The sequence below is a fragment of the Symphalangus syndactylus genome, chromosome 4 (genome assembly GCF_028878055.3).
Source record: "Symphalangus syndactylus isolate Jambi chromosome 4, NHGRI_mSymSyn1-v2.1_pri, whole genome shotgun sequence".
NCBI lineage: Eukaryota > Metazoa > Chordata > Mammalia > Primates > Hylobatidae > Symphalangus > Symphalangus syndactylus.
In genome coordinates, this window is record NC_072426.2 from 49893245 (window position 1) to 49918702 (window position 25458).

Here is a 25458-nt window from a genome sequence, read left to right on the forward strand (position 1 = left end):
GAAAAATGTAGACTAGGGATAAGCCCTTTTAATATTTTTTCTTCCCTTACTGTTCTGTATAGTTTGAATTTTTACAATAAATTAGCATATATTATTTTATTTAAATGACTATTTATGTAAAACATCAAAATAAGAATTAAAAACTTACTCTATGTGTCCCTTAAATAGTACCTACTTAAAATTGTCAGCCTGATACATGAGAATGTGAGGGCTGATCTTGGCCAATGTATATTCTGCTAATTGATTTGCTTCAATAGATAGACCTTCAAAAACTTTTTATTTATTTATTTAGAGACAGAGTCTCACTCAGTTACCCAGGCTGGAGTGCAATGGTGCAATCTCAGCTCACTGTAACCTCTGTTTCTCAAATTCGAGCAATTCTCCTGTCTCAGCCTCTGGAATAGCTGGGATTACAGGCACATGCTACCACACCAGGCTAATTTTTGTATTTTTAGTAGAGATGGGGTTTCACCATGTTGGGCAGGCTGGTCTTGAACTCCTGACCCCAAGTGATCCACCTGCCTCGGCCTCCCAAAGTGCTGGGATTACATGCATAAGCCACCATGCCCAGCCAAATATTTTTTATTTAAAACGAGTAATAGAAATTATATATCAGTTTTCCGCAGGAGTTTATTCTAAATAAATGAAAATGTCTTATATATCACTTTATTATTTCAGCTATATACACTGATATAATAAATTTTCTTTCCCAAGACGTTTATGTTACACTTTTCTACAGTTCTTTAGTCTAGGTAGTATGAGTGACAAATCAAAAACACTTACTTGTTCAATTTTCACAGCCATGTATTCTTACCCTCCCAATCTTGTAGAGTGTGAACATCATCCACTCTCATCATTCATTTTAAAATTTTGCCTAGCACTGTGCAGAGCATTGTGGGAAATCCAGGAAACAGAATCTGCTCCCAGTAAGCTCAGAACAGGCCCCTGGTAGCTATTGTGTCTGCCAATAACAAATGTTCCACAGGTGACTACTAGCTGGGATCTCCCCCAAGGATACTCCTCAAGGTCCCATTATGTACTACAAAAACCAAACTTTCAGGTCTCAACATAATAGTCCTAGAAGCCTACCAAGTTAACATTCAAGGGATATGGAAACACAGATTTAGCAGATGATTCTTCTCTCTCTACTCTCCCTCTTCCCTCAATCAAGTTTCTAAGCAGCTGAACATAAAGAAAAATAAGTTGGGGAGGTGGTAGGTGTATAGAGGTTGGAAGAAAAAAAAAGAAAAGGAAATGTGGCTAAAAGAGGAAGAAGAATGCCTATAACTAAATCCAGTCTTCAAAGACCACTCTACGCCAAGGTTATTCAATCCTCATCACGGACTATGAGTGCCAGGAGACCTAAGTTGAAGTGACAGATGTACCATTAACTCCTTCTGTGACTTGGGCAATCTATGTGGCCTCTTCATACCTTAATTTCCCTGTTTATAAATTGGTGATAGATAAGGGCCTAGTATTTTTTAGGGTTAATAAGAGAACTGAGTACATGAAAGCACTTTATAAATGGTAGCATGCTATAAAAACATAAATGCAACTGGATGTTCCAGTTGTACCCAGCCCGAACTAATTTAGAATCGGTTTGCCTAATCAGTGGGATGATGACTACTCCAGAAAGCTATTTGCATGTGTTGTGGGTGGGCAGAAAGTATTTTACTTTCAGGCTGAAGGAGAAAAGAGAGACAGAAAGAGAGAACCCAGACATTAGGGCTAGTCTAGGAAAAGGAAGTGAAAACGGAGAATTGAGTGTCTTTTTTCAGTCAGTATAACAAGCTTTCTATCCCCAGTGGTGGTAAGAATTAAAGCAAATACTGAAGAAGATATTTACATGAAATTCTCCGTTTTTCTGCGTGCTAACGTGGTTTCCTGGCTCAAGCGACAAAATGTGGCAGTAGATTCACTGTTTCCACAACCGTCATAGATCCCCACCAGTATTGAGGTCCAAGCTTGGCCAGCAGGCAAGAATGGAGGTGCCTAGTGTGAAATCCAAACAGATGATGGCACGCAGCCAACACACAATCCCATGCAGGGCACCAGTGGAAGGGGTAGTCCACTTGCAAGTGGACTGCAGAAAGCATACTTCCTCAAGGAAGCTAGATTCAAGAGTAGAATAAGATTTGCTTCTGAGCATATTCAAAATTTTCCAGCAGCCAGAGGTCTTACATTAGCAAATATCTAAAACTAAGACATTTTAAGTATGGATTTTGTTTTTGTTTTTGTTTTTTTTTTTTGAGATGGAGTCTCGCTGCTCTGTCTCCCAGGCTGGAGTGCAGTGGGGCGATCTCAGCTCACTGCAAGCTCCGCTTCCCAGGTTCACGCCATCCTCCTGCCTCAGCCTCCCGAGTAGCTGGGACTACAGGCACCCACCACCACACCCAACTAACTTTTTGTATTTTTAGTAGAGACAGGGTTTCACCATGTTAGCCAGGATGGTCTTGATCTCCTGACTCGTGATCCGCCCACCTTGGCCTCCTAAAGTGCTGGGATTACAGGTGTCAGCCACCACGCCTGGCCTTTAAGTATGGATTTTAATGTTTGTGCCTTCCGGTGAGTGAGGCTTGAGAATTTAATTAGAATAGCATATATATATATATATATATATGTGTGTGTATAGATATAACTTGTACAACAGGATTTCCCTGTTATTTTCTCATGTATGAATTATATCTTTATTTTATGGATTTAATCTCTTATGGAAAATAGAACATCTAAACGTCATTGAATCTATGTAAAGAATGACATATTTTATTGTACCTTGCACATCTAGTGCAATGGAAATTATGTCCTGAAACCCAAACTACTTAAGGTTTTTCTTTTTTTTTTTTTGGCGGGGTGGATGTTGGGAGGGTTTATTTTTTTTATTTTTTTTTTAAATTATTATACTTTAAGTTCTAGGGTACATGTGCACAACGTGCAGGTTTGTTACATATGTATACATGTGCCATGTTGGTGTGCTGCACCCATTAACTTGTCATTTAATTTTGAAGCTGTAAATATTCTTTCTTCAAATGAAATATCCTATTGAATTCCAATATGTATCTCAATTGAAAACCAGCATAATAAGCAAAGAAAATATCATTACCCTTAGTTTGACACTAGAGTTCTTCTTATTGAGAACTGTGTTTTCTTGAGAAAAAAACTATAGCAATTGCTGGAAAGTTCTCTGCTTTCCCTTTCCTCACAGAAGTTTTGTGTATTGGCTGGAGCTGAGCAGAAGCATAAGTCAGGAGAGGAGTTTGTGTTCCTAGGGCAATCTGGGAACAAAAAAGAAGGGGATCTACTCAAGTTAGAAACACATGGGTTCTGCAATTTTTTTTTTTTTTTTGAGGTGGAGTCTCGCTCTGTCGCCCAGGCTGGAGTGCAGTGGCACAATCTCGGCTCACTGCAAGCTCCACCTCCCGGGTTCATGCCATTCTCCTGCCTCAGCCTCCAGAGTAGCTGGGACTACAGGCGCCTGCCACCATGCCCGGCTAATTTTTTGTATTATTTTAGTAGAGACGGGGTTTCACCGTGTTAGCCAGGATAGTCTCGATTTCCTGACCTCGTGATCCACCCGCCTTGGCCTCCCAAAGTGCTGGGATTACAGGCGTGAGCCACCATGCCCGAGTTCTACAATATTTTTTAATGTGTAAATCCGTGAAGCTTATCAGCCTAAGGAGGTCAGAAACAACATGTAAGTACCCCAAAATCAAGAGTGGGAGGTAGTCTTGAACTAATAAAACACACAATGAAAGTTGACCTTGATGTTGGAAGTATATGCGGGGCCCCAGATATTCATCCTTTGGTCAGTCTCAGTCAATCTGGGTAGCTGCTGAACAATCTTCATAGAAAAAAGTGGGTAAAACAGTAAGTTGGATGATCTTTAAAGTTCTTTCCAGAAGGAAGGACTAAACTGGGTTTTGTAGGTTTAGTGTAAGACTTTTATTTTAAGTTGTGTTTCATTGTTGTGGTTTATAACAAGTTCAAGGACCGTACTCTTGGGTTATTTCTACCCCAAACCCCATCCCCACAAATACGTTTAAACTAAATTAAATCTGATTTGTCATAAGTCACTTTTCTGTTCCACCTTCTTTTTCAGGCTTAAGACTCTATGTAGGCAAGTACTACAATCACTTAACATTACGTAAGATCATAATAAACCTAAGTATTTTCTTGGAGATGTGGAAACAAGCCTTTGATCTGACATGCAAACTACCCTTATGAATGAAGTTTTTCACTTAGTCATTGCTTTCAGTGTTTACTACGTTCAATATACTATGGGAAAGGCAAGAAATGTCATGGCTTCACGTATGATAAGTTTCCAGTCAGGAGAGTTCTTACAACATGATATGATGCATATTACAAAATCAATATAAAAATGCTATGAAAACACAGTGACAAAAAATAACAAAATCTGTCGGGAGAAGCTGTCACCTGCCAGAAGCAACTTTCCAGATGAATCTTAAAGAATGAGTTGGAGTTAGTCATATAGAGAAAAGAGAGAGACGATGAAGGATTGAGGAGGGTGTATACAGTCTGGACAGAAGGACTAGCATGGACAGAGGCATGGGGTCATGATGTCGCCCAACATAGTAGCCATTTAATTGGCAATTGCCAGGCCTACCAAATGAGGAAAAATATAAAGCTCACTTGACAAGACTTTACTTTTAGAAATAAAACCAAACAAAAAATTCCAACTTTTTGTTGTTAATTATTATTGAATTTTTATATTACTTACCCCCAGAGAATGTAACACACAATCTCATTGTATTTTCCTATTCTATTCCCAGGGACAACTTTTAGACTCAGGCAAATCTCTTACTGAAATTTTGCCAACTGTTTGGGCAGCAAATAGCAGTAGTAGACATGACACCAGAAATTTGACATTGTAAAGTTGTCTGGCTATATTTAAGAGAAATGGCTTAAATCAAGTCGGGTTTCAACATGTTTATACAAAATGAGCCTTCAACCATTTAAAATTTCACTCATCATAATTATAATTCTGTATGTTTTTGAAGGCTGTATAGTTCAACTCTAACACTTTGCTCAAGGCTGACACTTGGGCTTTCCCTTCAAAACCTCATAAGAACTAGAATCAGGTAAAACCAGTTTAGCAGACTTTATAGAGGGTGAGTTACAATCTCCTATACCATCCCATACTCCAAACACTTACCCCTAAATTGATAGGTGCTGCTGCTGGAATGTCAACATTCCCAGAAATACTGTCAACAAAAGCAGGGCTGGTCTCCAAGATATTCAAAACAAGTAACTCAATAAGTACTATTTTGAAATATGAATTGTTTAGAGCTGATTTTGGAATTATTGACCATATGTAATTTTATTTATCTGGCTGTTCTCAAAGAGAAACCCTGTCAGTTTTGTGGACTGATAATGTATCATTTCTTTCTTAAATGATAGGTCATGAAAAAATGTGAAGACTGTGGAATTGCCTGGAAAGTCATATAAAAATATAATCATTTGTAACTTTAACAAAGAAAATGAATATTGGCAAAACCCCACAGGCAATCATGAAATTAAAAACTGGAAGAAGATAGGCATCTCATTTTTGTTCATTTTAAAATACCTATAGAAAGTGGTTCTTTAGTAGATTGAGTAAACTTCAATATATCACTACAGAGGCATAGAATTTTATGGTGGAAAGGACTTCTCTTATCATCTACACCATTTTATACATGAGTAACTGGGATCCAGGAAAAATAAATGACAAGCCTAAATTCACCCAGGATTTTTACTAGAAGGGCTGCACCCGTGACTACTAGTATTAAGGTTTCGACATACATTACATAGAGGAATAACTTTTGGAAATATTAACATATGCTTTTTACCTGTCCCATCTTTTTAACTAGGACACTCCTCCATTCAGTATGGAAGACATGAGGCTACCAAATCTTTAAGAAATCAGATTTTCAGGAGAGAAAAATTCTTACTTTTCCACTGAACGTATACATCTAGATGAAAGAATGAATAGACTGTAGAATAATATATCTTTAGGGAGAGCCCATTCTTTACTCCCCCATTACCTCCCCTTCTGCTATGTAACAAGGAAAAAAAAAACCAAGGTTTGAGTGAAAGGAGAACATTGAAAGGAGGACAACTGAGAAGCGGACTGTACTAATGTCTCCAAAAGGAAGATAATAAATCAATAGACAAGTTTGGAGATTTTAAAGCAAAGAGGATTCTATGCCTGCTCACAAGAAGGCAGTATCCATGAAGGAACAGGAAAGCAAAAAATAATGGCTTCCTGGAGTATTAGAGGCAGTGAAGGACTAAGGCAGTGTCACAGTCAGGCCTGCAGCCAGTGCAGTCTGCAAGATTCAAACCTTTCCCCAAACTCCCAAAGGACTTAGAAGCCCACTGAGATAGACAGCCAAGAGATCCAGAGATCTCATGGTAGGACAAGGGATGGTATTGGCAGAAGGGCATGTAGATCTGACAACTAAGAGCTCAGAGAGTGGCTGCTGGGCAGACCAGATGATATACACCTCCAGGCATGCCAGAGAGCCCAGAAAACAACCAAGGCCCAGCATCACCCAGCAACTTCTATAAGCACTCCCACTAGCTACAGGCTGACTTGTGTCCCCCCAAAAATTCCTATGTTGAACTCCTATCTCCTATATCTGAAAATATGACCATATTTGGAGACAGGGTCTGTAAAGAGGTAATTAAATTAAAATGAGGTCACTAGCATGGGCCCTAATTTAACATGAGTGACATCCTTATAAGAGGAAGACATTTGGGAACAAAGGGAGAACTCTCTGTGAACATGAAGAAGCCATCAATGAGGCAAGGAGAGAGGCCCCAGAAGAAACCATCCCTACCAATACTTTGATCTCAGATTTCTAGCCTCAAGAACTGTGAAAAAATAAAATTCTGTTGATTACATCATCCAGTTTGTGATACTTTATTATGGCATCTCTTATAAACCAACAAACCACCCTTAACCCAGGTGCCATTCTAAGGAAAAGAGATCTAAGATATGATTCATAATCTGACTGTGGTTAAATCCCCTAAAACTGAACCTCTTGGAAATTACAAGATTAGGCCGGGCGCAGTGGCTCACACCTGTAATCCCAGCACTTTTTTTTGGAGGCCGAGGTAGACGGATCACAAAGTCAGGGGTTCGAGATCAGCCTGGCCAATATGGTGAAACCCCGTCTCTACTAAAAATACAAAAATTAGCCAGGCATGGTGGTGGGCACCTATAGTCCCAGCTATTCGGGAGACTGAGGCAGGAGAATCACTTGAACCCAGGAGGTGGAGATTGCAGTAAGCCAAGATCACACCACTGTGCTCAGCCTGGGCAACAGAGTGAGACTCCAACCAAAAAAAAAAAAAAATTACAAGTTTATAGTTCTTTCATCAATTGAAATCACAATAGTGATTTGGGTAAGGAATATTAAAAAAAAAAAAAGCTACAGTTTACAGAGTCCTGTATGGCAATGATCATTTGAACACTGTGTTTACTGATATTATCAATATATTAACTTCATGGGAAATTATTACTTTCTAGATACTGTTTTTTGTTTGTTTGTTTTTCACAGATCTGAGAAATCTGAACCAAACCCTTTTGCTTTATTATTCTCGTCCTACAATCCTCTTTCTATTATCTCATTCTGCACCTCAGAGGCTATTGATTTGTAAGGAATTTACTTTGGGTACATTGTACCCAGTCAAAGATATAAAATAAGCAGCTACTTACTGAACTCTGGAATTTTAAAAACAGTACAACAATCCCTATTCATAAAAATACTTTCCATGTTAGTTTATTGAAAGACTAGTGGTATGGATTGATGGCTTAGACAGTTAAATAAGTTAATACATTAGGACAAGGTGTTTTAAATAGTTAAACATTTTTTTGGTTGTTAGTTTGACTACACTTCCATTTCTAAGTCAATAAAGTATTTGTCAAACATGGATGACCGTATGAATAAAATTTTGGAGTAAATAAGAATAGTAGATTACTCTATCACTAGGAAAATTTTTGGCCTTAGGCAATTTACTTTCTCTAAGCTTTCACTGCCACATCTATAAAATGTAGGTAACAGTACAATCTAAAATATAGGCTTGTCGTAAGTATAAATTGGACGGCTCTGAAAACATAGAGTAAATGATTGAATTAAGTAAGAAATTAGTTTGAAATATCAATTAAGACCAGATTATAGAATATTTTTTACATCTAAACTGGATTTTGCACTTGACTTTTGGTAAGAATGAATATTAATAGAGAAATGTTCTGGCTAAGAAGACTTGGTCTCTATATATTATAACTACAGTTTGAGAATAATTACTAATAGTTTATCTCTTGAATTCTGTGTGTAATGGGACAAAGTATCATGACACCTGTCATCTTAGGGTAAATCTTAGTCATATATTCTACTTTTCTACTCTAGGAAATTATTATCCTAGTTGGAAATATATATTGTATCAGAGACACCAAGCTCTCTCTTCAAGAATGAAGGACTTATTCCTCTACATGCTGGGACTGCCGATAGCAGAAATTTGTTGGTTGTCTGCCATTTGGGGTAACTGCTTTACCCAAATTTTCAGTCCTAGAAGTAACTTATATCTAATGACTGATGAAGGGGTCACCTGTGAGCAACTGACAAAAGAGGCAGAAACAAATCTTGATTAATGGGTTGGCTCAGTATGTGGGTACAACTTGGAAATGGCTGGAAGCTACACTTGAAAGAAGGTAATCTTGAAAGAAGATAGTGAGAAAAAAATCTTTCCATAGAGTAGAGCTGTACGCAATACAGTTGGTCACCTGCACTGTGTAGAAAGAGAATAGGCACCAAATAACCAGGTCAACAAAACTATCAACCAGTGACCTCAGCTAACGTGTTTCATCAGATATCCCAGTGCTGGAACAATAGATGCATACTTGGAAGCCATAGTGGTAGGGATGGAGGCTAAGCTCCCATTTACAGCAGTAGACTAAGTACTGCCATTGAGGCATATTCAAGTCACCAATGCAAAACAATGATGAGCCTCAGTGTGGAACAAACCCTTCTTTTGGCAGCACACTGACTACACTGACCCCTTCTACCTAGGAAGTGGCAATGGTTTATTTTGATAGGAATATACTTATAGTCTCATTATAGGTGTGTATTGTCTGACTTCATGTTTGTAGCCATCGGCACTATCTGAGACTCTAAAGACTAATTCACCAGCAGCATAGAACTACTTTATAGCAAAAGACATGCAGAGCAAAGGTGTGAGCAGAGACCATGAGATTTGTTGGTTATATTATATACTATCCTACCCATAAGCTCTGGCTAATAAAGTGATGGAAAGAGATGGTGAAAGCATAGTTGGAGCACCAGCTTAGACAGGGTAACTTGGGAGGATGGGGTGCCATGTTCCGGGATGCAGGGCATTCTAAATCAATGGATTTTATATGGTGCTATATCTTTAAGGGATAGAATACTTGGACCCAGAATCTAAGTGCTAGGGAGAGGGGATACTCTGCTATCACAGCTAGTGACACTTTTGGGGAATCTGTGTTTTCCATTTCTATAACTGTGAACTATGAAATTTTATAAGTCCTCCTTCCCAAAGAGGAAACACTTCAATCAGGGGACACAAAAATAGTTCCATTTAACTGAAAAGATCAGTTGCAACTGGGTCAGTGTTCCAGCACTGGGATATCTGATATTTTTATGAATAGGGATTAATGTCATTTTGGTTTCCTTATGCCAAGAGACCAGGAATCAACAAGAAGACTCACCATCATAGAAGGGATAGTTGATCTTGATAACCCGGTAGGGCTGCTGTTACACAAGGGGACAGGAAGAAATATGTTTCAACCATGGTAATCTAGTTGGGCGCCACTTTGCATTCCTGTGCATAACTGCTATGGTAAATAGAAAAAAATAATGTAGCAGCCATGGCTAGACAGAACAGCATACAGAGCTCAGACTTCTCAGGGATGGAGGTCTGGGTCACGTTACCAGGGGAGCCACCAAGAACAGTAGACATTCTAGCTTGTGATCAAGGAAATCTAAAAATGATAGAGCAGGAAAGGCATAACAGTTTTGGTTCACTAATTTCTCAGGATTTCTCTCCCCCTGCCACCCTGGAAACTGTAGGAGCTGCTCCCAGATTTAATATAAACATGTGATTCTCAGTGGTGCAGTGAACTGCTGTGGATGCTGTAACTGTTATCTAATTCCCCCTTCTAGAATAAACTTATTCTTTTACTCGCATAGCGTGTTTCATGTGGACATCCTTCAATTGTCAGGCCTATTTAGGAGGTACTTTGGTAAAGAGAGTTACCTCATCAAAGCACACAGGTACTTCCCCAGGCAATTCACCCAATGACTAATCCACATGGGAATTTAAGACCCAAATCCCTTGCCCCAGCTCATAACTCTGAAAGATTATCCAAGCTTTGGATCTCTCCACAGGATTTGCAGAGGCCTTTGTTGAGACTGTAACACAGCTGACTTTCTTCTACCCAGTCCTGTTTCCTCCCCTTCCTTTCCATGAGTGTTGCTATAGAAACATTTTCTAATAAAGTTCCTGTGTAATTACCTTCTTCTCTGAATCTCCTTCTGGAGACCTCAGCCAAATACCACCAAACACTAACTGAAGGACAGAGAAACTTCACCAGTCTCAAGAAAAAGGAAAAAGGAGAAAAGAAAGGGATAGTGATGGTGGCTAAAGTTAGAAACCTACCAGAATAAGAAGGAAGAGTAGTAAAAAGGTAAGTCAATCTGGGAATTGTTTCTGTATTTCATAAAATGTAATTCTAATATATATATCAAGGTAGATTCCACTTAAAAATCTAATAATAGAAAAGAAAATTGTTTTCATCTTATTCCTACTTGTAATATTGAATAACAATTTACTGAGAGTGTTGGAATAATAATGGAGTTATTTCTCACACCTGATTGCTCATATTATTAATTATCTGTTTGCAAGATCCCTTGTAAAACAAGACAAACAAAACACCAATAATATTGTTCCAACATGCAAAGAATGCAAAGTCCAATACTATGATTTAAAAAGTGAAATAATTCTTTTTTCTGTGTGTTTAAAAACTAGATATTTTAAGTCACTATTAAATGTATGAAACATAATAAATTTCCCAATTTCTCTGTAAGCAGGTCTCCTACAGAAAGCTCTCATTTGATGGATAATAGTCTCAGCTAAACATCAGTGTTGTGAGTTGTAGGGAACTCTGGCCATCATGACTATGCTTGCTCAATAAATTCTTCCAAATTCTCTAAAGGGTATTTTAGATTGCATTTGGATTATAATAATATGAATTGTAAAACATTAATATGAAAAACTAAGTTCAATTTTCTTCAAAATGTTTACTTGTTTAATTAAAAAAAACCTTTTTTTACAACTTAGCCAGTCCAGGTTTTGTTTTAAATTGTAGACTAAGAAATTTTAGGAGATTTTGTTAATCTAAAGATTTGATATTCAAAATTACGTTGTCAAGAAAGCAATGCTGTATTTTATTAAAACGTTAATTGGAACAGAAATGTGTAAAATATTTGAGGGTTGAATTTGTTCTATATACATGAATCTGAGAAAAATACCCTGTAAAATTTGATTTGCATTTCCTTGGATGTGTTAGGAGACATCGTACACAAAATAAAATATTTAGTGTTTGGGAATTTGTATGCATGGGCTTTAAGCCCAGAAACATAACTGTATGTTCCTTTGTAATTTAGTCTTCCAAGAAATGATTCTTGGGCAATGATAGAAACACTGTAAGGGTAACAAAATAATTACACACACACACATATACATACACACAAATATACACAAATGATTGTTTTATCTTATAAACTTACATCTTAGTGTATCAGAAATAATTAATGGAGATACTGTATCTAAAATTCTCAACAAAGGTCAATACTTAATAGAGAGGATGTTGTTATCATACTCAAAATGAGGAACATTTTGAAATGGAGAAGAGAATTTCTTTTTCTTATGAGAACCCCTTAGATTCAAATTTAAAAAAAATATATATATATATAGGATTTGGTTACTGGGCTTCTATTTAGGATTTAGAAAGTGGAAAAAAGCAACACTCCCACCATTGTAATAAAAATAACAGAAAACCTCCACATTCACAACTTTTCTCACACTCATCAGAGTGCTGAGGTAAAAAGGCAACAAACTAAGTGAAAATCTGAGGAAAGACAGGTGCCTCGAATGAGTGAAGAGACACAATAACTCCCTTTCCTAGAGAAGATGCCATGAGACAACAGTAAGAATCCGGCTAAAAATTTTAATAAAGGCTAATGGCAGAGGAGTGACGGAGAGAACACTGAACTCCTGGAGGCTGTAGATATAAGGGGAATTTGTATCCATTCATAGCCATGGATCTCAGTAGATACTCAGAGAAACAACTAGGGCAAGAGGAAGCATCCCTGTGATGAGGGCTTAGAAGAGAGGATGAGCAGTCACTCTTAGAAAGGCACAATTTCGGGCCAGGCGTGGTGGCTCACGCTTGTAATCCCAGCACTTTGGGAGGCCAAGGCAGGTGGTTCACAAGTTCAGGAGATCGAGACCATCCTGGCTAACACTGCGAAATCTTGTCTCTACTAAAAATACAAAAAAAAAAAAAAGAAAAAAAATTAGCCGGGCGTGGTGGCGGGTGCCTGTAGTCCCAGCTACTTGGGAGGCTGAGACAGGAGAATGGTGTGAACCTGGGAGGCGGAGCCTGCAGTGAGCCTCAGCGAGCTGAGATCGCGCCACTGCACTCCAGCCTAGGTGACAGAGCGAGACTCTGTCTCAGAGAAAAAAAAAGGCACAATTTCCACCTGGACCCTTGTCTATTCCTGCTATGGAACAAAAGCCCTAAACCAGTGGGACAAAGGCAAAAGGGACTGTTCCCTTGGGCCTTTGGGAAAGCCCATTGCAATCAAGAAAAGAAGAACAAAATACTCTCAGTCCTTAGCAGGAAAATATGTTGGGCCACAACTTGTAGCTTAGGGAGGCAGACTCACTGAGAAGGCCCATCCTCAAGACCTAGAAACAAAGTACCTGCCTAATATTCAAGTTAATCAGAACAACAGAGAACAACCTTCTACCACCACCAAACACACACAAACTTTCCATCACTGAGTTAACAAATGTCAAGTATCAGGTGACAAATTCACTGCTGGGAGAGAGTCAAGAGCACAAAGAGAAATCATCTTTGAGGCACAGCACAAATGTAAGGCTGAAAGTTGTGGGTGGAGGAGACATTAAGAAAACATCTCAGACAAACCAGCCCCTACTTTAAACCTAAGGTAATGCCAGGGGAATCTGAAGTGTGTTGTATACTGAGGATAAATATATAAACAACAAAAACCAAATACAGCTTAACTACTGATGAAATTTATTAAATACTCCATAGAAGAAAATGGGTGCTCATATCTAGGCATATAGCTTTCATGTACCTCAGTCTCTACTGTCCTACACAAACTGTCTATCTTCAACAAAAAATTACAAGATGAGAAAAGAAGAAAGAAAAAAAATACTGTTCAGAAATAAAGTAAACAATAGAATAGGACTCAGTTATGATACAGATATTATAATTATTAAATGCAGGATTAAAAATAATTATTATGAATAGGTTAAGGCCTCTAGTAGAAAAGGTGGACAACATGAATGATCAGGTGGGTAATTTCAGTAGAGAGATGAAAACTATAAGAATGAAACAAAAATGCTAGAACAAAAAACAGTATGAAAGATGAGAAATGCTTTTGATGGGCTCATCAGATCATCATAGCAGAGGAATTCATCAATATACTTGAAAACAAGTCAATACATTTACTCAAAATGAAACGTGAAGGAAAAAAGGAATTAAACGAGGAAGAGAGTATCCATGAGCTATGGGATAATATTTAATGAACTAATAAATATTTATTTGGAATCTCAGAAGGAGAAGATACACAAGTGAGAAAAATTATTTGAAAAAATAGTGACTGAGAATTTTTCAAAAATTAATGAGATACTACACTCTGTGCTGAGGATCTCAGAGGATACAAATTGGATACATTTCAAAAGAAACAAAATGCCAACAGAAACAGAAACATTCAGGTATAACTTCTCCAAACCAAAGACAAAATGTTAAAATAAGAGAAAAAATATTATATTTAGCATTACGGCAGATCTTACATCAGACTCTATGCAAGACAAACGGTGATGGAGTAACATTTTTAAACTGCTTATAAAAAAAATTTTTAATCTAAAATTCTATATACAATGAAAATATATTTCAAAATTTTAAAAATAAAAGATTTTGTCAGACCAACAAATACTGAGTGAAAGTATTGCCAGAACTACTCAGAACTACAAAAAAGTTAAAGGAAGTTCTTCGGGAAAAGAAGTAAAATACAAATACAAAATGTGGATCTAGAGGAGGTGAAGCAAAATGGCTGAATAAAACTCTCCAGCAATCATCCCCCTGTAGGAAAAATAAGTAGAAAAACTATTCACACAAGAAAGCACCTTCATGAGAACCAAAAATCAGGTAAGCAATCACAGTACCTGGTTTTAAACACAAGAGGCCTGGAACAGGGTAGGAAAGAGGCTTGAATAACTGACATCACTGCTCCCCAATCTGCCAGCAGTGGCCATGTGGCACAGAGAGAGATCTGTGTGCTTGGAAGACAGAGAGCAAAGTGATTGCATTGGAACTCAGTGCTGCATGTCACAGTGGAAAACAACACAAGCTAGAATTCAGCCAGTGCCCAAGGAAGAAGCGTTTAGACCAACCCTAGCTATAAGGGAATAGAACATCCCAGCAGTCAAAACCTGAGTTCCAGCCACTGCTGTAGGCTAAATAGCTCTGGGGTTCTAAATAAACTTGAAAGACACTCTAGGCCACAAAGACTGCTATTCCTGGGCAAGTCCCTTGTGCAATTCTGGGATTCAGAGACAGTGGACTTGGAGTGCATGCGACATAGTGAGCTACCAGCTGGGGCAGCCAAGGGAGTGCTTGTATCATCCTTCCCTCACCCAAGGCAGCACAACCTGCAGGTCCAGAAGGCATCCTTCCTTCTGCTTGAGGAGAGGAGAGGGGAGTGTAAGGGGGACTTGGTCTTACAACTTAGATGTGAGCTCAGCCTCAGTAGACTAGGACACTAGCAAATTCATGAGGACTCTATTCCAGGCCCTAGCTCCCAGATGACATTTCTAGACACACCCTGGGCCAGAGGGAACCTGTTGCCTTGAAGGGAAGGATCAAGTTCTGGAAGAATCCACTACCTACTGACTAAAGAGTCCCTTGGCATTGAACAAACATTAATAGTAGCATGGTACTACTTGCCATGGGCTATGGGTGAGACCCAGTGATGTGCTGGCTTCAGATGTGATCCAGAACATTCCTAACTGCTGGTGGTCATGGGGAGAGACTCCTGCTGATTCATGAAATGAGAGAGAAGAGTAAAGGGGACTTTTTCTTACAGCTTAGCCACAATGGGGTAGAGCACCAAGCAGGCTCCTGGGCCCCTGATTCCAGGCATTGGCTACTGGATGGAATTTCTGCACCCACCCTGGGCCAGAGAGGAGACCACTGTTCTGAAAAAAGAGACCCAGACCTGATAGAATTTACCATAAGCTAACTGAAGAGCCTGTAGGCATTGAGTGAACATTGACAGCTGTCATGCAATACTCCCTGCAGAGCTAGGGCAGGGGTGGCTATCGGGAGATTCCCATTGCTTAAGGAAAAAAAAGGGAGTAGTGGGAAGGAGTTTGTCTTGTGGCTTGGGTGCCAGCTCAGCCTCAGTAGAATAAAGCACCAAGTAGATTCCTAAGTCTCCTGATTTCAGGCCTGGCTCCCAGATTGCATTTCTGGGCCTGCCCTGGGCTGGGGGGTAGCTCACCACTCTGAAGGAAAGAACCCAAGTCTGGCTGGATTTTTGCCTGCTGGCTGAGGAGCCCTTGGGCCTTGAGTCAACATTGGCAGTAGTCAGGTAGTGGTTGCCATGAGCCTAGAGTAAGACCCAGTGCTGTGCTGGCTTCCGGTCTGACCTAGCACAGCCCCATTGCTTGTGGCCACAGGAGTGTTTATGTCACCCCTCTCCCAGCTCCTCACAGCTCAGCACAGGGAGAAAGTGACTCCGTTTGTTTGGGGGAAAGTAGGGGAAGAGAACAAGAATCTCTATCAGAGAAATCTCTCAGATCTTATCCAATAACACCAAGGCAGTACCTCTAAAGGCCAGCAAGAGTTACCGTGTTACTGGGCTGGGGGTGCTCCCTAATGCGGATACTGCTACAATGACCAAAAACTTTGATACAACACTCAATCCTCTTCGAATATTTTGAAAGCTTTCCCAAGGACAGTTACAACTAAGCTGAGACTGTGCAGACTACAATAAATACCTATCTCTTCAATGCCCAGACACCAGCAAATGTCCACAGGCTTCAAGACCATCTAGGAAAATATGACCTCACCAAATGAACTAAATAGGGAACCAAGGACCAATCTCTCTGATCAGTGACAGAGATATGTGACCTTTCAGACATGTAATTCAAAATAGCTCTTTTGAGAAATTTCAATGAAATTCAAGATAACACAGAAGGAATTCATAATGGTATCAGATAAATTGAACAAAGAAAATATTTTTTTAAAAAATCAAGCAGAAATATTGGAGCTTAGAAATGCAGTTGACATACTGAAGTAATCATCAGAGTCTCTCAACATCAGAATTAAGCAAGAGAAAGAATTAATGCATGTGAAGAAATGATGTTTGAAATTACACAGTCAGAGGAGACAAAAGAATAAGGAAGAAGCACACCTACAAAATCTAGAAAATAGCCTCAAAGGGGTAAGCCTATAAATTATTGGCTATAAAGAGGAGGCAGAAGGAGAGATTGAGGTAGAAAATTTATTCAAAGGGACAATAACAGAACTTTCCAAATCTGGAGAAAGACAACAATATTCAAGTACAAGAAGGTTATAGAACACCAAGCAGATTTAACCTAAGACTACCACAAGACATTTAATAATCACACTCCCAAAGGTTAAAGATACAGAAAGGATCCTAAAAGCAGCAAGAGAAGAGAAACACATACAAAAGAACTTGAAAAAGACTGCTCATTGAAAACCTTACAGTACAGGAGAAAGTAGCATGACATATTTAAAGTGCTGAAGAAAAAAACCTTTTATTCTAGAATAGTTTATGTAGCAAAAAAAAATCCTTCAAACATGAAGGAGAAATAGTTTCCCAGACAAACAAAAGCTGAGGGATTTCATTAATACCAGACTTGCTTCACAAGAAATGCTAAAGAGAGTTCTTCAGTCTGGAAAAAAAAGGTTTGTTGATGAGCAACAAGAAATTATCTGAAGGTACAAAACTCACTAGTTACAGTTAGTACACAAACACAGAATAATTATAACACTGTAATTGTGGTATGTAAACTATTCATATCTTGAGTAGAAAGACTAAAAGGTGAACCAATCAAAAATAATGACTACAACTTTTCAAGACGTAGACACTATAATAAGATATAAATAGAAAGAACAAAAAGTTAAAAAGTGGGAGGATTAAAGTAGAGATTTCTTAGTTTTCTTTTCATTTGTTAGTATGCTCATTTATTTTTGTAATCAGAATTAAGTTCTCAACCAGTTTAAAATACTGGGTTATAAGTCATTACTTGCAAGTCTGATAGCAGTCTCAAATAAAAAAAAACCCTATAACAGATACACAGCAAATCAAAAGCAAGAAATGAAAACAAACTGTTGTGGGAATCAGGAGGCTGGAGACAGCAATAGGGCAGAACAGGAGGACTTTATTTAGGTGCACCAGCTCAGTGGATTCACATCCAAAATGCTGAGCCCTGGACAAAGACAGGGTTTGATTTTTATATATGCATCTGTAGCACAAAATGCAGTGGTGCGAAAGTAGGTAGAACAAATACAGTTTATCAAACAGTAACAGGCTCATAACTCAGGCTTTCATGTGACTCTTACTATGCAGGCCAGGTGGCTGTTATCTAGGCTTGCTCAAGATGCCTACACAATCTAATCTCATGTCCTTCTCTATGGTGCCCAGATGGCTGCAATCTAAGTTTGCTCAAGCATGTCTCATGACCTCTGTGATGCTACAGAGATTTACAGACTCTAGTTACAGAAAACAGTAATCTATAAACTCATAAAAACTTGCAGAGCAGGGTACAATGGCATGGAGCGGGGTGGGATTCAAGGGGGAAGCTGCTCATACCAAAGGAAAAGAAGAAAATTGGTTTTTTCCCTTTTTAACTTCTGCTTCAATACCAGCAGAGAAAATTACCTTCAAGGAAAAGAAGGAAAGAAGGGAGGGATGGGGAGGGGGTGGAGGGAAGGAGGAGATTACAAAACAACCAGAAAACAAAAAACAAAATTGCAGGAGTAAGTCCTTATTTATTAACGATCACACCAAATATAAATGCATTAAATTCTCCAAAAAGGACATAGAGTGACTGAACTGATTTAAAAAAATAACATTGAACAGACACTTCTCAAAAGATGACATTCATGCAGCCAACATGAATGTTACATATGAAAAAAACATATGTAAACATGTAGCATGAATGTTACATATGAAGAAAACCTCAACATCTCTGATCATTAGAGAAATGCAAATCAAAATCACAATGAGATACTATCTCATGCCAGTCAGAATGGCGACTATTTAAAAGTCAAGAAACAACAGATGCTTGAGAGGCTGTGGAGAAATAGGAATGCCTTTACACTGTTGGTGGGAATGCAAATTAGTTCAACTATTGTGAAAGACTGCAGCAATTCCTCAAAGACCTAGAACCAGAAATACCATTTGACTCAGCAATCCCATTACTGGGTATATGCCAAAAGGAATATAAATCATTCCATCATAAAGATACATGCACACATATGTTCACTGCAGCACTATTCACAATAACAAAGACATGGAATCAATCCAAATGTCCATTAGTGATAGACTGGATAAAGAAAATGTGGTACATATACACATAGAATACTAGGCAGCCATAGAAAGAATGAGATCATATCCATTGCAGGGATATGGATGAAGCTGGAAGCCATTATCTTCAGCAAACTAATGCAGGGACAGAAAACCAAACACCAGATGTTCTCACTTATAAGTGGAAGCTGAGTGATGAGAACATATGGACACAGGGAGGGAAACAACACACAATGAGGTCTGTTCATGCTGGGGGTAAGGGGAGGGAAAGCATCAGGAAGAAGAGCTAATGGATGCTGGGTTTAATACCTAGGTGACGGGTTGATCGGTGCAGCAAACCACTATGGCACATGTTTACCTATGTAACCAACCTGCACATCCTGTGCATGTACCCTGGAACTTAAAAGTTGAAGGAAAAAAAAGAGCCAGTGATATATTACCTACCAGAAACATACTTCACCTATAAAGACACACATAGACTGAAAATAAAACGATAGAAAAAGATATTCCATGCAAACGGAAACCAAAAGAAGGAGTCGCTATTTTTGACAAAGATGCCAAGAACATACGTTTGGTCAAAGGAAAGTATTTTCAATAAATGGTGCTGGGAAATGGGATATTTACATGCAGAAAAATGAAACTAGACCCCTACCCTCTTGCCATATACAAAAATCAAATCAAAATAGATTAAAGGTTTAAATGTAAGACCTCAAACTGTGAAACTACTACTAGAAAACATTGTGGAAATTCTCCATGACATTGATATGGGCGAATTTTTTGAGTAATACTGAACAAGCAGAGGAAACTAAAGCAAAAATGGACAAAATTGAATGATGTCAAGTTAAAAAGCTTCTGCAAAGTGAAGAAAACAGTCCACAAAGTGAAGAGACAGCCCACGAAATGGGAGAATATATTTGCAAACTATCCATCTGACAAGTTATTAATAACCAGACTGATAATGGTTTGGTGGTGTCCCCACCCAAATATCAACTTGAGTTGTATCTCCCAGAATTCCTGCGTGTTGTGGGAGGGACCCAGAGAGAGGTAATTGAATCATGGGGGCCAGTTTTTCCTGTGCTATTCTCATGATAGTGAATAAGTCTCACAAGATCTGATGGGTTTATCAGGGATTTCTGCTTTTGTTTCTTCCTCATTTTTCTCCTTCTGCTGCCAAGTAAAGAAGTGCCTTTTGCCTCCTGCCATGATTCTGAGGCCCCCTCAGCCATGTGGAACTGTAAGTCCAATTAAATCTTTTTCTTCCCAGTCTTGGGTATGTCTTTATCAGCTGCATGAAAAAAGACTGATATGCAGACTATATAAGGAAACCAAACCACTCTATGGGGAAAAAATTTTAATGATCCAATTTAAAAATGGGCAAAAGACCTGAATAGACATTTCTCAAAATAGGAGAAATACTAATGGCAAACAGACAGATGAAAAGATGCTCAACATCACTGATGATCAAATACATGCAAATCAAAACTACAATGGGATATTATCTCACCCCAGTTAAAATGGCTTTTGTCCAAAAGAAAGGCAATAATGAATGCTGGCAAGGATGTGGAGAAAAGGGAATTCCAGTGCATTGTTCTTAGTTATGTAAATTAGTATAGCCACTACAGAGAACAGTATGGAGGTTTCTCAAAAAAACTAAAAATAGAACTACTGTGGGATCAATCCCACTGCTACAAATATACCCCAAAGAAAGGAAATTAGTATATCAGAGATACCTGCACCCCCATGTTCATTGCAGCACTATTCACAATAGCCAAGATTTGGAGCAACCTAAGTGTCCATCAACAGATATTTCTTTAAAGAAACATTCTTTATCCATTCATCCATTCACTATTCAGCCATAAAAGAGAATAAGATAATGTCATTTGCAACATGAATGGAACTGGAGGTCATTAAGTGAAATAAAGCACAGAAAGACAAACTTCACATATTCTTACTCATTTGTGGAAGCTAAAAATAAAAACAATTGAATTCATAGAGGTAGAGAGTAGAAGGATGGTTACCAGAGGCTGGGAAGGGTAGCGGCCGTGGAAAAGTAGGGATGGTTAATGGGTACAAAAATATAGTTAAATAGAATGAAGCAGATGCAGTATTGGTAGCATAACAGGGTGACTACAGTCAATAGTAATTTATTGTACATTTTATAATAACTAAAAGTGGGATTGGAATGTTTGTAACACAAAAAAAGGATAAATGCTTAAGATGATTGATACCCCATTTACCCTGACATTATTATGCATTGTATGCCTTTATCAAAATATCTCATGTATCCTATGAATATGTATACCGATTATGTATGCAGAAAAAATTTAAAAATTCAAAAACTTGTATCTACACAAAGAAATAAAAAAGTGCTAAAAGTAGAATAAAGATAATTATAAAATTATTGTATTTTTAATTGCTTTAAAGAAAAACTGACTTCCTAAAATGAAAATAGTTAACAAGACATTTTGAGTTAGCACATGTAATACCAAAATATATGCTAGTAACAGAAAAAAATGAGAGGACAGAATTCGGACTACATATGAACCTATATAACATGATTTTAATGTATACTCTGATTAAGGATATATATTAGGTTGGCGCAAATGGAATTGTGGTTTTAGCCATTACTTTCAATGGCAAAACCGCAATTCCATTTGCGCCAACCTAATATTGTAACCCTGAGGGCAATCACTAAAAATTCTTTTTAAAAACACAAATAATAATTAGTGAAGATGAAATAGAATCTCAAAATATATGTAAATAATCTCTAAAAAGTCAGAAAAATTGATGAAAGAAACAAAGAAGAGACAGAACAAATAAGAAATAGCATGATAGTAAGTTTTACTCCAACCAAATTAATAACAAAATTAATTATAAGCAGTCTAAACATACCAACTAAAACATGGATACTATCAGGTTTGATTAAACAGTAAAATTCAACTATATGGTATCTACCAAGAATGCACTTCAAATAAAATGACATAAGTAGATAAAAAGTAAAAGTATTAAAAAAATACAATTATAACATCATCAAAACAAAGCTGAAAAAAGAAATATTAATAAATTACCTTATATGAAGGGCATAAGTTATAAAATTATAAAGGAATTAATTCTCAAAAAAATGTAACTGTCCTGAATATGTGTGAACTTAACAACAGTGCCTCAAAATGCATGGGATGAAAAACAGTGGAATTCAATACAGAAATAGACAAATCTAAAATTATAGCATTAGACTTCAAAACTCCTTTCTTAGTAACTGATTAAACAAGAAGTCAGAAAATTAATAAGAACCTAAAAGACCTGCATGACACTATCACCCAAAGTAATCTAATTGACACTTATAGAAAATTCTCCCTACAGTGAGGGAATGCATAATATTCTCAATAGCACATGGAGCATTCCCCAAGTTGAGCTATATTCTATGCTGTAAAACCAACTTTAAACAAATTTTAAAAGTAGAAATCACACAGATTACTGGGCAATAATAAAATTCAATTTGGAATCAATGATAGAAAGTTACCCAGAAAAGCCCACATACTTATAACCATACCATTTGTCACATCAGAAATCACAAAGGAAATTATAACATATTTTGAGTAGAATGAAAATGAAATAGAACATTAAAATTTATTGTTTTCAGCTAAAGTAATGTTTAGAGTGAAATTATAGCACTACAGGATTAAATTACAAAATGTAAAAAGATCTAAAATAAATGACATAAACTTCCAACTTAAATTAGTAAAAAAGTTAAATCGAAAGAAGCGGAAGAAAGAAATAACGAATATAGCAATAATATTGAGAAAAAAATACAAGATTGGATCATCATGGCAGACTGGAGGCAGGACTAGATTGCAGCTCTGGACAGAGCAGTGTGCAGAGGCTCGCATTGTGAATTTTAGCTCCAGATTGACTGCAAGAACAAACCAGCAATCTCAAGAGGTCACACAGACCCTCTGAAGGAAGCAGACTGCTCCTGCAGGACCTGGGAGACATCCCAAATATTGTGAGGGCCCCAACTGCAGAAGTAGGAAAGGGAGACCCTCCTCTCCTGAAAACACACCGTCACTGGAGAAACTGAAGGTCTGTTTGTGGGAGAAATTTTTGACGGTACTTGGAGCTGAGTCAGTTTGGAGAGCCAAGCAAAATAAGGGGTAGAGGAAGCAGCAGAAAGGCCCTGGGAGCTCGCTGAGCCCCCAAGTGGGCCATTCCTGCCTGGTAGCACCAGGATCCATCCAGAGGGTGGCAGAGGAGCAGGGGATAAAACTCCATAGAGAGAAGGAAATCTCTAGCTGAACTTTGTTAACTATTTGAATGGGGTGAGAAACCTCCTGGCCAGAACTCGGGGGAGAGCACAGATCTGGTGTGCAGACTCCCCAGGCAGGGGAATAACCATGCCCTTTTCATTTGCAGCTGAGAGGTGGATAGCCTGAGGCAGATTTTTAAGCCCATCTTGCCCACCGCTTGGAAATGAACCTGGGGCTGTTGGGGGGAACATGATGGGAGTGAGCCTGGCACTTCAGTTTGCATGGAAGCTGGGTGAGGCCTGTGACTGCCAGCTTGCTCCCACTTCCCTGACAACATGCATGACTCAGCAGAGGTAGCCATAAGCCTCCTAGGTACACAACTCTAGTGACCTGGGAATCTCATCCCCATCCCCCAGAACAGCTGCAGGAAGGCCCACCCAAGAGAGTCTGAGCTCAGAGTCGCCTAGCTGCATCCCCACCTAATGGCCTTTCCCTTCCCCCCGGTAGTGGAAAACAAAGTAAATATAATCTTGTGAGTTCTGGGGTTCCGCCCACTACCAATTCCTCCCCATACTACCACAGCTGATGCTCTCTGGAAAGTACCACTTCCTGGAAGGAGGCCAACCAGCACAAAAATAGAGCATTAAACCACCAAAGCTAAGAACCCTCATGGAGTCCGTTGCACAACCCCCGACCTGCTGTCACCTCCACTGGAATAGGTGCTGCTGTCCAAGGCTGAGGGACCCATAGATGGTTCACATCGCAGGACTCTGTGAAGACAACCCCCAGTACTAGCCTGGAGCCAGGTAAACTTACCGGGTGGCTAGATCCAGAAGAAAGACAACAATCACTGTAGTTCAGCTCACAGGAAGCCATATCCATAGGAAAATGGGGAGAGTACTGCATCAAGGGAACAACACGTAGGACAAAATAATCTGAACAACAGCCTTCAGCACTAGACATTTCCTCTGATAGCATGCAGAAGCACAAAGAACACCTGGAAATTCATCACAAAAAGATCTTCACCTAGACACATTGTCATCAGGTTATCTGAAGTGAAGATGAAGGAAAGAATCTTAAGAACTATGAGACAGAAGCACCAGGTAACCTATAAAGTAAAACCTATCAGATTAACAGCAGTTTTCTCAGCAGAAACCCTACAGGCTAGAAGGGATTGGGGCCCTATCTTCAGCCTCCTCAAACAAAACTAATCAGCCAAGAATTTTGTATCCAGCAAAACTGAGCATCATATATGAGGGAAAAATACAGTCTTTTTCAGACAAACAAATGCTGAGATAATTCACCATTATAAAGCCACAAATACAAGAACTGCTAAAAGGAGCTCTAAATCTTGAAACAAACCCTGGAAACACAATAAAACAGAACTTCTTTAAGGCGTAAGTCACACAGGACCTATAAAACAAAAATACAAGTTAAAAAGCAAAAGCAAAAAACAGACAGCAACAAAAAAACCAAAGTATAAAGGCAACAAAGAACATGATGAACACAATGATACCTCACATTTCAATACTAACATTGAATGTAAATGGCCTGAATGCTTCACTTAAAAGATACAGAACTGCAGAATATATAACCCACCAACCAACTATCTGCTGCCTTCAAGAGATTCATCTAACACATAAGGACTCATATAAAGTTAAAATAAAGGGGTTGAAAAAGGCATTTCATGTAAATGGACACCAAAAGTGAGCAGAAGTAGATATTTTTATATCAGAAAAACTTTAAAGCAATAGCAGTTAAGAGAGACAAAAAAGGACATTATATAATGATAAAAGGCCTTGTCCAACAGGAACATATTACAATCCTAAACATACATGCACCTAACACTGAAGCTCCCAAATTTATAAAACAATTACTAATAGACCTACAAAATGAGAGACAGCAACACAATAATAGTGGGGGATTTCAGTACTCCACTGACAGCACTAGACAGGTCATCAAGACAGAAAGTCAATCAAGAAACAATGGATTTAAACTATACCTTGGAACAAATGGACTTAACAGATATATACAGAACATTTCATCAAACAGTCACAGAAGACACATTTTATTCAACAGCACATGGAACTTTCTCCAAGATAGACAATATGATAGGCCATAAAACAAGCCTCAATAAATTTAAGAAAATTGAAATTATATCAAGCACTCTCTCAGACCACAGTGGAATAAAACTGGAAACAAACTCCAAAAGGAAACTTCAAAACCATGGAAATAACAAAATGTGCTACTGAATGAGCATTGGGTCAAAAACAAAATCAAGATGAAAATTTAAAAAATTTTTTAAC